Consider the following 14,304-nt stretch of genomic DNA (forward strand, 5'->3'; position numbering starts at 1 on the left):
TGAGAGAGCGCGCGTGTGAGAGAGAGCGCGCGTGTGAGAGAGAGCGCGCATGTGAGAGAGAGCGCGTGTGTGAGAGAGAGCGCGTGTGTGAGAGAGAGCGCGCGTGTGAGAGAGAGCGCGTTTGTGTGTGTCATGAAGCTATTAATGTATATAATACTTTGGAAAATATTTTTCTTTTAAAACAGTCTGTGTGTTTTGATATGTACTAGTTTTGATGTGTAAGAGAGATAGCGTGCATTTGCATTTTTTGAATAGAGCATTCAAGAAGTGGGGTGAAAAATGATACCTATCTAGCAGAGACCAAGCCATATTACTAATCTCAGGTACCCGACCCAAACAGGAGTAAAATAGCGTGCAATGACATCAGATGACTCTGCCTGTACATGTCTTTGCGGTTTGATTATGGTTTGTCTTCTCTTGAAAGGACAAAGGAGCATTGACTAGTCCACCCTGTACCTGCAGCACCATTGCAGCCTGGCCAAACCCACCTGAGGAACACCTCACAGGGCACATCCGCGTCATGCCCCTTGAGGTGCAAGGCACTCAGTCCAAGCAGCCAGGGCTCACCCCCTTGGCCAGCTCCGGTGTCATTGACAGTTGGCACTCAGACTCTAACACCCCTGAGCTCCATGGGGGGATGTGCAGCCCGATACAACTCAACACACTGACCCATACCAACACCGTACTCACCCTTCCTGAGCACAGCAGGTCATTGAACCTCTTCCGGCCCTGCACCCAGGCACACCACACCACGTCATGGCTGCTCACCCGGACTGCCACCTCCTCCCATGCCCTCATTGTGAGGCGCAGTGGCCTCCTCCTCCCATCTCTGGAGACAAGTGTGTCCCTCCTGGCAGCCGCCTCCTTTAGGAGGATGGCGAGGCACTCATCAGAAAAGCAGAGGGCCGAGTGCCCACCTGACCTGCCCCCTGCCGCCCCCCCCCGCCCCTCCAGCGGCCTGGCGTTTGCTGCTGCACTCAAGGGCACCTTCAGAATGGGAGTCAGACGGGTTGCCATTGGACCCAGCGATGAACAGGCCCCAGCCCCCACTTGGCCCTTCCCGGCCAGTGACGAGCCGCGTTTCATGCAGGGCAGGCCTTAGTTGGCCCAGCAGCTTGAAATCGCGGTCGGGGCCCGATGGCACGCGGTGGTCAGTTTCACAGCCGCTCCCGGGCCCGCCCACCATGCCCGCCCGCCACGCCCGCCCACCGTGGGCAAAATCCAGTCCCAGGAAAGGAAACAGGCCAATTTAAACATGGCTTCAGTTTTGCTGCAAAATGTTATATTGTGCATCAGGTATTTTAACACTGATGTTATGACACAAGAACATTGGAGTTACTGGATAATAAAGAACCAGAGTCCATCTCGTTTGCCCTCTGCTGTAGTACATTGCAGGGTCTGAACATTTTGTTACACTGTCCTCTCTGTTGGGGTGGTGTAAATAAAGTTAGTTCAATGACTGCCTGGAGTGTGTATGTGTTAGTCACCCTCAGTGTAATACACAACATCTACCAACCTGGTCATTTCATGATACAAAATTAATGGATAACATAAAAGAGGATGTCATCTGACTTAATGCAAGCTGTGAAATAAGGGCCTCATTAGCAATATAAATAAACAAGATTTTTATAATCATCAGTTTCAACACTAAATAAAACAAAATTATGTTATTTAAGGGGTAACTTTCTATGTTTGTGATTCTGGTGAGGAACCTTTATGACGAAGTCATCAGAAGTGTGAACACGTGCTGCAGATGATTTTCTATTAAATATTAAAACTAATGATTGTGAATTTGTTCACCCTGTTCCCAGTGGACAGGCTTGAGATACCAATTCTGTGTCTGCTGTTGATATTCTTCCAGACTTGAGCGTTCTGCTCTCTCCCGTGAGATGAACTGTGTGCAGAATCCTTCTTTGCATATTCAAATCGATCCCCCCCACCCCACCCCGATTTCAGGGCAGTTACCAGGGGATTGGCTAAAAGCAGAAAGGACCAATATGGTGGTGGGCATGATTAGGAGCTGAACCACATGCTCAGAAATTGGTTACATCGCTCCCAATTTACTCCCCAAAACAGGTGGAACCTTTGCCGGTTTCTACCTGAATGTGTCAGAATAATTTTTGCCAAATGTGGGGACACCAAGTGCCAGGGTATTGTGCCAGGCCCACTATAGGAAATGAGGTTGGCACCTCTTGGTCTTAGCAATTTCCAATTGCAAAGCGTGCAGTTCCAAGTACAGGTCCGCACCTCAGTAAAACTTTACTAACTTCCCAACTGGTTTTCCTTTCCTGCCTCCCTGCAGTCACATGACTTCATAAAGCAAGTTACAAACATAAGAGCACACGAATTGGGAGCAGGAGTAGGCCATTCAGCCCCTTGAGCCTGCTCCATCATTTGATAAGATCATGGCTGATCTGATTGTGCCTCTACTTTCCTGTCTACACTCTATAACCTTTGACTCCCGTGTCAGTCAAGAATCTATCTAACTCAGCCTTAAAAATATTCAACGGCCCGACCTCCACCGCTCCCTGGGGAAGAGAATTCCACAGACCAGTGACCCTCTGAAAGAATACCTTTCTCCTCATCAGCATCTTAAATGGGAGGCCCCTTATTTTTAAACTGTGCCCCATAGGTTCTAGTCTCTCCCAAAAGGGGAAACACCCTCTCAGCACCCACCCTGTCAAGTACCCTCAGGATCTTACATGTTTCAATAAGATCACCTCTCGCGTTTCTAAACTCCAATGGATACAGGCCCAACCTGTCCAACCTTTCCTCGTAAGACACCCCCCGCAATTCCAGGAATCAGTTAAGTGAACCTTCTGGTTTCACCGAACAAAACTGGCCTCCTCCCTCAGCCCAGGAGTGAATTCATGACAGATACTCCAAGCTGGGCTCAAATTAATAAAGCCGCCCCAAAGATAAAGTGCGAGGGAAATTTTTCACATATTCCAGGTGGATTATTTTGGGGTTTTTTTTTTTGTACAGACTGTGAAAGGGCAAAATGAAATAATGAGAAAAGGATGGTTGTATAAATGTTTCCGAACAGGTGTTCAAGAATTAAAGCATTGGCATAAAGGTCACAGAGCTTTCGTGTTGATGTACTCCTGGGACCGTAGACTGGGCATTTCACACTTAACATTGCTGTGAAAAGGTTTAAATGTGTTTAAAATTAAATTCTGTGGTCCAACGATGTGCTGTATCCTGGAAAATTATTTGAAGTTAAACAGCAATTAAAAGCATAAAAAATGTGGAATTTTGTAACAATTTTTAAAAAATTCTCTGATAATGATGTTAGGATTATCAAAATATACATGAGAATGACTAGATTAGCTGCATTTAATGATCTGGACTGTTAAATTACATCCCTGCAAATTCTGCAATGCATTCATAAAAATTTAGAGTTAAAATACATTTCACAGTAAAAGATATATTTGCAATGTGTCTAGTATGTTTAGTTTATTTTATGATTGACTGATACGTTACAGTGACTACAAACCACAGTTACTGACCCTGACGTGTTGGTATTCATCTGCTAGCGTACGAGGCCCTGGGAGCAGGATATTCTGCAAATGTTTAACACCTCTCAGACACTGATCTTGTGTAAAATAATCATTCTAAATGTCTCTGGGACAGTTTGCACTGTAAATGGAGTTCACAGTGAGCCAGGTGCAGGATTCAAATTCATCCTTTCAAAGCTGTGAAGCATGGATTTATTTTGTCGTTGCAACTCTAATTTAATTTCATTTTAACCCCATGTTGCCCGTGAAGATCAGTACAGTGCTGTGAGCTTGATGGGCGTTAATGGTTTGATATCAACTGCGTGTTGAAACACAGGAGGATATCAGAGCTTTATGAATGGGTGCGTGCCCAAACCCTACACTGAGACAGAACAGGATTTAGTTACAGTTTACACATAACCTTTGTATTTGAGTAGATTGGTTGATAAAGTTGGCTTGAATCCATTCTGCTGAAAGATTATTCTGGAATGACGATAGTTAAATGTACAGAAATGATAACAGTGGCCCACTGCCTTGTATCATTTTAGCCAGGAAACATGCATTTGTTTTAACTTTTGATTTTGAGAGACAAAAATAGGCAGCATTATCCTCACCTCCTCCACCACAAAAATAGGCAGCATTATCCTCACCCCTTTCACCACAAAAATAGGCAGCATTATCCTCACCCCTTTCACCACAAAAATAGGCAGCATTATCCTCTCTCCCTTCACCACAAAAATAGGCAGCATTATCCTCACCCCTTTCACCACAAAAATAGGCAGCATTATCCTCACCCCCTTCACCACAAAGCTCTGAGCTGTATCTCTGTTGGTCAGTAGCTGGAGCTTGGGTTCCCAATTTGTTCAGTTTCACATCATTCCGTTTCTGTAGGGCATTCACTATGGTGCGCACAATGATGTAACAAGTAAAAATGCCTGACTTCCCAAGTTAAAAGTGTAGAGTGTACAGGAACATCTGCAAATTGGTTGGGATTTATTTTAACATTCAAGAACAGCTATTGACCATAAGACCAACCAAAACACCATGACCTATGACATAGCGCACTTTGTGATGGTGTACTCACTAACAGAGAAACACATAAAACTGCCTCTCCATGAATAAGAAACACACACTCTCTGTACAGCTACCAAAGACTGTTACAGGCAATGATTACTCGATTATATTTTCAATGCAGGCTGACACTAACAAACAGCAAAGTAATTACATTTTTACTCAATGTCATAATAAATTAAAGGACACTCTAAGAGGTAATTTATATAATTACTGCAGTCAGAAATCCTGCAATTGGCCATTATGTGCCCTGTAATGAAATAGAAATGAACTGTGATTCATATATTTCAGAATTTGAAAGAGTTAATGTTTCGGTTTGACTGGTTATGGATGCTGAATTTCTCACATGCCTGTTTTATAATCCTAAAGCTGTGTAATCACCATGACATATTGAAAAGGTGCATTTCAGCACATTGAATCACAGGAATATACAGCACAGAAAGAGGCCATTCGCCCCATCATTTCTGTGCTGGCTCTTTGAAGGAGTTATCTATTTAGGTTGAGTGAGGCTTGTCAGGGAACCATGTGCAGACTATGCACAGGATTTTCGAAGGCCCATGAAGTGGGGTCTGGAGGTAAGCAGGGGGACCTCAAAAAGGGGAGGGAAATCCCATAGGCCTGGCTGTACAACACCTGGGCACCTCTGTGGGATTCCACAGGAGGCAAGGTAACTGCGGGGCTGCTTACTTGACTGGAATTTGAGGTTTTAATTAAGGGCATTCTCCCTACACCATCTGGATTTTCCAGCCGGCATATGGGGTGCCCATCAAACCAAGAGGCAGCCTGTAACCCCGGTGGCAGGGTCTCAGCGGCAGGATGGGTGGACACCAGAGCCGGAGGCTCCATTTAGCGGGGAAGGTGCTGCACCAGTAAAGAGCCATAGCCACAGCAGTGCCGATTACTATGGGGGGCTTTCACTCTCCTGTCCGATGACCCTAATCCGTTTGAGCCTTATATCCCCCATCTCTGGCCAATGACTGGGAATTAGAGGTGCCCTGGTTCCTTCCTACAGACCTCACCAGCTCTGACATCGGGGTTCCTGATCTCTCGAGGCTGGATAGCTTCCTGATGGCCTTCCAGACTTTGGAACTCACCTACTGTCCTTCATTGGACGGGGCTTCCGGAAGCGCCACCTAATTGGCTGCCTCCTCCAAAATCTGCCTCGGGGGCCCCGCCTCCAGAACCTCTGGGTTCTCGACCTGCATTTCATCCCGACAGTGGGATCAGGACCCAGGAACAAACATACCGTCCCGTGAGCCACAATGGCCAATTTGGATATTTTGAACCAGCCCCTCCCAAACTGCAGCTCTAATGCCCCCAATACAGAAAAGTCCTTTATCCACCGTAGATACAAACGCCTCACCACCTCGAGGCCCACGGGGAACAATTTTCTCAGGCTGGAAATCTAATGCACCGGACGGTTCAAGTTCTCATCTCAATGACCTTGGATTCCTACGACAGGTTCCCTGATCAACACTTTATAATTATCTTCAAAAATCCAGAATTAAAGCTGGAAGTAATAGATATCTTCAGCTATGAGATACCACGCCTGGTTGTCATAGTAAGCTGGATGACATGGGCCTGGTTACAGGTTCAGCCCCAGATCCCAGGCCTCCCCAGTGTGAAGCTAATCACATGATGCGGCGGCAAGATATTTATTTATTTATATTCCTTGCCTCATTCTGCTGACCTTACTTTCCACAGTTGCATACTTGGCAGGAGTGAAACAGTGGGCATTTTGCACCTGATGTATTTGGCAGGTCTAGTGTAGTTGTCACTGCTGATGGTGGTGAGAACGACACAGCTGTTATTCTTGGCACAGACGCTGCAGCTGGTATCCTGTATTTAGTACAGATAGATTATGTGTCACAGCACACAGAGGACATTGGACCACAGAACCACACCAGTATAAAATTATTAGCCTTTAGAAATTCTTATTGCAAGATAGGGAAGGGTGGGTTTTGATTTTACAACATTACCTGTGATGTGATTTGAGATTATTTTATCCTTCATCAATGGAGTTGTTCCCAGGATCTTGTTGAGATTTTTCATATTTTAGTGAGACTAAAAAGCCTCCCTATTGATGCGATCTCAGCAATCTTTCTACGCATCACTGTTATTCCATGTCACCAAACATTCCGTGCGTTGGAATCATATTAACACATATCTGACAAGGATAACCCTGATTCAGCAGTAAAATTCCAGTCTAATGACACTTGGCTGATTCATTTCCATTATTATGCAATTAATTCCCAAACATAACATTTAAACAGAAAACCCTGATTCAAATAGGCAAAATACTTGACAATTCTTCAATCTTTTTTACACTCAATCCACGCAACATAAATATTCCTGTGGTGGATTTCCAATAATCAGTGACTTGCTCTAAAAGCTTCAATACTTTTTTGTGCCTGTTTTCTGTGGTTTTCATGTTAATCAAAAGAAGTCAAATTCAATGCAATAAAATCCTGACTTCACGACTTGGCAAATTTTCCACACGCCTCTCAACATCACTACATTGGGCTGAATCCCACCTAGCAAGTGCCTACCCAGACATTGCATTAAAAATTGGATATACGTGAGTAAGCGAGTTTTTTTTTTTCAGACATGTAACCAAACGCACAAAAATATTCAAAAATAATTCAGAGCCTTATAAATGACTCCAGCTGCTTCTTGTGACTTAGTTGGTGAAATCACTTGTTAAATTCTTATCGCAATAGGACTTGCTCATCATAGTGTTGATTCTGAAAGAATTTGTTGCAAAGCCTTTTATTAAACACAAATGGAAAAGAACACAAGTAATGGAAATATAAAATAAAAAGTGAGAATATTGGAAATCCAATGTAAGTTGGTAAGTTTGGGAAAGAAATAGAAAAGGTTGTTGATTTGGCTCCATTCCTTCATGATGAGAGGATGATACAATCCCACCCAAAGCTTCATCCTTTTTATCTGCAGATGACCTGCTTTATGTTTCCAGCATTTTCTAGTTTTATCACTGCTCTACTTCTAGAAGGATATGTTGCTGGACTGAGTTAAGTAGGTTGGGAGGAGGCTGGTATTGAGTATAAGGGCCAGCATAGACTAGTTGGGCAGAATGGCCCTGGCTGTGAATCTATGATCTGATTGTTCTGTTTCTGTATTTCTCACAAGCACTGACTGTGCCTCATCCAATGGGCTTCAAACCTTTGAGAATATTATATTCATAGCATTCGATACTAAGATCATAATAAATAGGAGCAGGAGTAGGCCACTCGGCCCTTTGAGCCTGCTCCGCCATTCAGTAAGATCATGGCTGATCTGATTGTGGCCTCAGCTCCACTTTGCCAACTGTCCCCTATAATCCTAAACTCATTTGTCGATCAAAAATCTGTCTAACTCAGCCTTGAATATATTCAATGACCGCTGCTCTCTGGGGGAGAGAATTCCAAGCCCTAACGACCCCCTGAGAGAAGAAATTCCTCCTCATCTCCACCTTAAATAGGAGAGCCCTTACTTTTAAACTGTGACCACTAGTTCTAGACTCCCCCATAAGGAGAAACATCCTCCCAGCATGCACCCTTGTCAAGCCCCCTCAGAATCTTATATATTTCAATAAGGTCGCCTCTCATTCTTCAAAACTCCAATGAGTATAGGACCAACCTCTCCTCATAAGATGACCCCTTCATCCCAGGAATCAGCCAAGTGAGCCTTTTCTGAACTGATTCTATTGCAAGTATAAGGAGACCAAAGCTGTACACAGTACACCGCGTGCTGTCTCACCAAGTTCTGTACTATTGTTGCAAGACTTCCCTATGATCAGAAAGGTACCATACTAACTGGATATATTTGGTACTGATATTTCTCTCTCTCTTATTCTTTTCTCCTTTCTGCTGGTTGTCTCACACCAGGATGCTCAAGCTATGGACTACGGCCTACTTCAGGCTCTGAAACACTGACAATCCAGCTGATGAAACCCAGGTTAATTCAGCTCCATTGGCATTTCTTCATCACTGATTTGTTATGATTGAATTTTTTAGGTTTTGGAGGTATTGCTGAGTCAGTGGTGGAGAAGTCCTTGAGCTGTAACTGTCCAGAAATTGAGTGATATAAAAATTAATGGGGACATTAATTGAAACTATATTAAGGTAGATTTATCAGCTAGAGTCAGACAGCTGCATGTACATCATACAATTTAGCCTGAGTTTTACCAGCACGAGTAAAGACCCTGTGGGGCCTGAGTCCTGGTGGTGGACCTCGGGACCCCAGGAATTATTTTACCCCAATATTAAGACACCTTCAAAAGGCAGCTAATGATTTTTTGTTAATGTGCCCAGGCCAGGCTGGTGATAGGCCCCAGTGATCAGAGGGATGAACTCTCCAGTGGCAGTGTTAAAGCTGTGGGGGCAGCCATTGCCTCTGGGGAGGGGAGAGGAGACACCCCCCTCCCTCGGAAACAGAGGGACCAGGAAGGAAGGAAGTATGTCAGAGTTGTGCCTGAGTTGTGTCAGTTGTTGCACAGTGACCGTCAAGGAGGCCACAGTCAAAGTTACAAATACTGTCAGCTTCTGTATCAAGGCCCGCCCAGTGTGAAATGCGTCTTCCCAATGGTTGGGAAGGGCCGGTCTGGACACCCTTGTTCCCAGAGATGGAAGGAGGAGGCCACTGCACCAGACAAAAAAAGCCTGGGAGGAGATGGCAGCCGAGGTCAGCAGCCACGACGTTGTGCGGCGCACATGGGTGCAACGTCGCCAAAGGTTCAATGACCTGCTGCGCTTGACACGGGTGAGCACCGTGTTGGTATGGGTCAGTGTGGTGAAGTATTAAGGTGTGGCCATTCCCCTGTGGAGCTCAGGGGTGTTAGAGCCTGAGTGCCAACTGTCAATGACACCAGAGCTGGCCAAGGGGGTGAGCTCTGGCTGCTTGGGCTGAGTGCCTTGCAGTTTGAGGGCCACGGCTCGGATGTGCCCTGCGAGGTGTTCCCCAGGTGGGGTTGGCCAGGCTGCAATGGCGCTGCAGGTACAGGGTGGACTAATCAATACTCCACTATCTTTCCGGGGAAGCCGGCCCATAACAACATTGAGAGGTCGCGGACTGGCAGAGGCCCCCAAACGTCCTAATGTTGACCAGCTTTGAGCAGGACACCTTGAGGTTGGAGAGTCGCCACCACCTCAGTCAGCCTGTCATGGAGAGGCAGGGGTCCCTGACGAAGGTAAGAGCGCGGTGCACGGAGGTGAGAGTGTCAGATTATGCAAACACTTTTATGTAGTCTCTTCATTGATAGGAGCCTCAAACCTGGAGTCCCCATTGATCACTGAAAGATGATGGCACCGTGATGCAGATCTCCATTGTCTCACCAGGGTGCCTGGCATGCACAGTGACTGTGTGATGGCTTAAATTAAATTCTCCCTTAGATTCGCCAGCACGCACTCGTTCATAGGACCCCGAAGAGCCACCCCTGATGCCAGAGGACCGCCAGGCTTCAGCTGCACCTGCATCACACCCGCTCTCTGAACCAGGCACCAGCACAGATATCAACACCTTGGTGGGCATTAGATCAGCAGCTAGAATGTCTGTACACTTCACACTCGCTTGAGCTGCAGGCGGAGGCAGAGAGTGTCCAGGGCGCCGGCAGTCAGAGGGTTGCTGGAGACCAGGACGATGCTGAGTCGAAGGCAGATGATGAGCCTCTGGAGTCGTCCATTAGGCAGCAGATGCTGGATGTCCAGCGGCATATGTGGGAGGATTTGACGGAGATCCGTGAGCATCAGAGTGCCATATTCTCTGTTGTGGAAGAGTCTAAATGGAGCGTGAGCACTGCATTGACCCAAATGGCCGAGCGCACTGCCTCCTCCATTGAGGTGACTCTCATGGAGAGGCAGCTCCAGGGTCAGAATCAGGGGTTCCTGGGGTTGCGCTCAGACAGGCAATGACTTCAGGTGGTCAGTGCCAGTGTGGGAGATGGATGAGGCACCCAGTATCCCAGCTAGGTACCCGTCCATCAGTGGTGAGCAGGGAGGTCCAGAGCGACCTTGCGTTGGTGCATGAGTTGCCTATCGTTTCTATGGGCTCCTCTCGGATTCTGGATGACAACTGCAGCTCCTCCGCCCCTCTGCCAGTGACCTTGGCATCTGATGAGGCTGCGGTGACTGGGGAGATGCTAGCCATGCCACTGGCAGTTGCCTCCCAGGCAGGGCCAGCACAGGCTCCACTGGCCAGAGGATGCCCACCAAGGTCATCAAGGCCAATAAGACGCAGAGTGAGCAGCCTGCCTCCAATACCAGTACCAGCGAGGTGGGGTGGTGTGGGCACCAAGACGAAGCACCCGTAAGTGTAAATTTAATGAGCATGAGGGAGATTGTTCACGGGTGATTTTCCATTCTGTAATGTTTTGTTTACATGTTTACTAGTGTGGAAATGAACACCATGATGGTAATGTTCATTTGTTGTAAGTGTGAAAATAATATAAAGTTTGCTTTTGTTGTAATGGCCTGAGTATGTTTCACCATTCCTTTCTGGTGCAGGTTATGCCAGTACGTAATGCTGGACGTTGGTGGCTGGAGACTTTATTGCACAGGCACTGAGTGGACTTTGGGTGTAAATGAAAGGGTCATTTCAGAATCCGGGATGGAGGCGGCAGCCCTGGCATGAGGTGGAAGCAGATCTTTGGCAGCCGAGCTGAAGGAGCGTTGGATCAAGGTGTCCCTGGTGTCCCTGCCTCCCTGGAGGTTACCGAGGTCTGTCTCCACACCCTCAGCATTCTCCTCACCGTGCTCTTCTTCTGACTCACCACTGGATTCATCCTCTGTGGCCTGTGCAGCTGCGTCAAGATCCTCTTCCTCCAGTGGGTCCCCCCTTTGCCAGTGCCAGATTGTGGAGAGCGCAGCATTCAACCACTATCAGTGACACCCGCTCTGGGGGGTATTGTAGTGCTCCCTCTGAACGTTCCAGGCATCGGAAGTGCATCTTGAGAAGACCTATGGTCCTCTCTATCACCGCCCTTGTGGGAAGCATGGCTCCTATTGTAATGCTGCTCTGCCTCTGTTCTTGGATGGCGGAGAGGCGTCAAGAGCCACCTCTACAAGGGATAGCCCCTGTCATCCAGAAGCCATTTATCCAGCCGGGCTGGTGCACTGAAGAGCCTCAGCACCTGGGAGTGTCTCAGGATGTAAGCGTCATGGGAGCTGCCAGGGTACCTTGCACAAACTTGCAGAATCTGCATCCTGTGGTCATGTTCTGCATGTTCTGCATGTTCTGCATGTTCATGGAGTGGAATCACTTCCTGTTGACGAAGGCACCGGGCTCACCCTCTGGTGCCTTGATGGCCACATGTGTGCAGTCAATGGCACCCTGGACCTGGGGGAAGCTAGCAATCATGGCAAAGCCTCTGGCTCGCTCAGCCTGGCTGGCCTCGTCCGTACAGAAATGAATAGAGGTCAGTACCCGCCCGAACAGAGCTTCTGTCACTAGCTTGACACAACTGTGGACAGCTGATTGGGAGACTCCACACAGATCCCCCGCTGAGCCCTGGAAAGAGCCGGAGGTATAGAAGTTGAAGGCCACTGTGACCTTCAGAGCCACTGGTATGGGGTGTCCACCCACACAGCCAGAGCTGATCTCAGACCCAATCATCTGACAAATGGAGGTCACTGTCTCCCTGGAGAGGCAGAGCCTCCTTCGGCATTGCTCCTCGGACATATTGAGGTAGCTGCATCACCGTCTGTAAACCCTGACAACAGGATAGTGGCATCTTCTGTGGCCCCTTCCACCTTGGGCTTCCTCCTGGCCCTGCACCCCTTGTGCCTGCGCCTCTCCCCCCACAGGACCCTCCCCTGGAAGCTGCATTGGAACACCCGGCCTCCTCTCCCTTCTGCCCCTCTCTTCCTCCTCAGAGGAGGTGCCTCCAGCGGAGACCACAATCCCCATTACCAGGGTAAGGGAAGGCTGTCTGATACCGGGAAGGGCCCACACGGTCTGAATCCTCCTGGGGCCTTGGAGACACCAATGAGTCCTGAAATGAAGCCTGGAAATGCTAAGGATGAAGCTGCCAAGTCAAATAAGCAACCAGCAGCAAACTATCTCCAAACTCCTCACTACTCACACTGACAATGCTGCTGACCCATTTTATCCTGCCCTTGGATGAGGTTTTGAAAAAGTGGGTTGCCCGCCTGCCTGTTTTGCCTGTGCAGCGAGCATGAAATCACATGGGTAATGGAAAATCTGGTTCGATTGCCTTTTTAATGGGCTTAAGTTGCCTTTTAATTGATGGTGGGTGTGGCTCTGCCACCCGTGCACGCGCCCACCGACCTGAAGATTGCCCACGTGCAGGATGACGTTGGGATGCTCACCCAATGTCACCTCGCGTGATTTTATACCCGATTGGGTTGGGTGCGTGTCTGCCCGCGAGGTGTCAAATCCTGCCCAAGGTTGCAAAATGTTTGTATCAGAACTGAGTTGGAAGGTTTGAAACTCAAGCTTCAAGCTGAGTATTAACCCTTGAAAATGCACGAGACACTAAAGTCATCAATAAACCAAACTGCTCAAGATCTGAACAAACAGAATTTTGAGGTGTCACCGAGGTAGAAGAAAGAGACGACAGAGCTGAAGAAAATGGTTGGACATTTGGAAGAAAACTTGGAAAAAACATTACATTTCCAGGGAGATATACGAAGAGATGAAAGTCAAGAATCTGGAATGGCAAGAGAAAGTAGAAGTTTTCACAAAAGAGTGTCAGGAGTCTCAAAAACAATTAACAGAAGCACAATTACAGTCTGCGAACTTGAATGGCGACAGAGGGGAATTGTACTCTGCCAAAGAAAAACCGATCAGTGTAGAGAATCAACTTTCATACACGAGAAAAGCTTTTGATGAGGAAAAGCGGGAGCTAATGGGAACACTGGAATGTTGCTAACAGGAAGTAGAGAACCTGAAAAGAGGACTTGAAATGCTTAAATGATGAATTCGCGGAAACAAATTCAACAAAAATGGATCTTCAGTTAAAACTTGATGAACTTCAAGCATCAGACTTTTCCAGTAAGCGTTGTGCAAAATGTCAGGAACAGGAGAAAGGATTGCTGATGAGTCAGACTGTTACTTGGAAGCAGAATTAACAGACAAAACTGATGAACTTCTTGAACTTAGGTCCAATCTAAGCAACATGGAGGATGAGATGCGCAGTGTGGAAAAGCAAATCCAGACTCTAAAAGCAGAAAAAGCGAATTGTATGGATCTGATTGAAGATCGAATGAATGAATTGAAAGAGTCCAAGGAGCAGTCAGTGACCATGGAAGAAAGAACTGAATATCCAGGTGAAGACGTGAAACTTATACAAGAATTCCACAGATAACTCTGAAACAGAAACAACTCCGCTTACCAGAGTTGCTGCTGAGGTGAACGAAAAGATTCATAAGCTCGAGAAACAACTGGAAAAAGTGGAAAGTAATCAAAAATTTGGCTAAATTTGTGAAACAAATGGGAATGAAGATTCCATTGTTGAAATGTGACCTTCCATATGCAGTGCAGCAAGCTGCATGACAAAAGAAGAGGAAACAACGCTATAGTGATGAGCACAGCGCTCCTCTATCCCGGAAAAACAGGATAAATCAACAACTACCCTAGCGCCACAACTGCTGAATCGATAAAAAGTGGTTCAATACCAAGGAATGGAAAAAGAGGATAAAAAGATACCCAGATGGCAGAAGAGCCTCCAAATCAACAGAGTTTATCTGCAGCGACAGAGCCTACCACTCCTCCGACAGGA

The sequence above is a fragment of the Cetorhinus maximus genome, chromosome 2, assembly GCF_964194155.1.
Source record: "Cetorhinus maximus chromosome 2, sCetMax3.hap1.1, whole genome shotgun sequence".
Classification (NCBI taxonomy): Eukaryota; Metazoa; Chordata; class Chondrichthyes; order Lamniformes; family Cetorhinidae; genus Cetorhinus; species Cetorhinus maximus.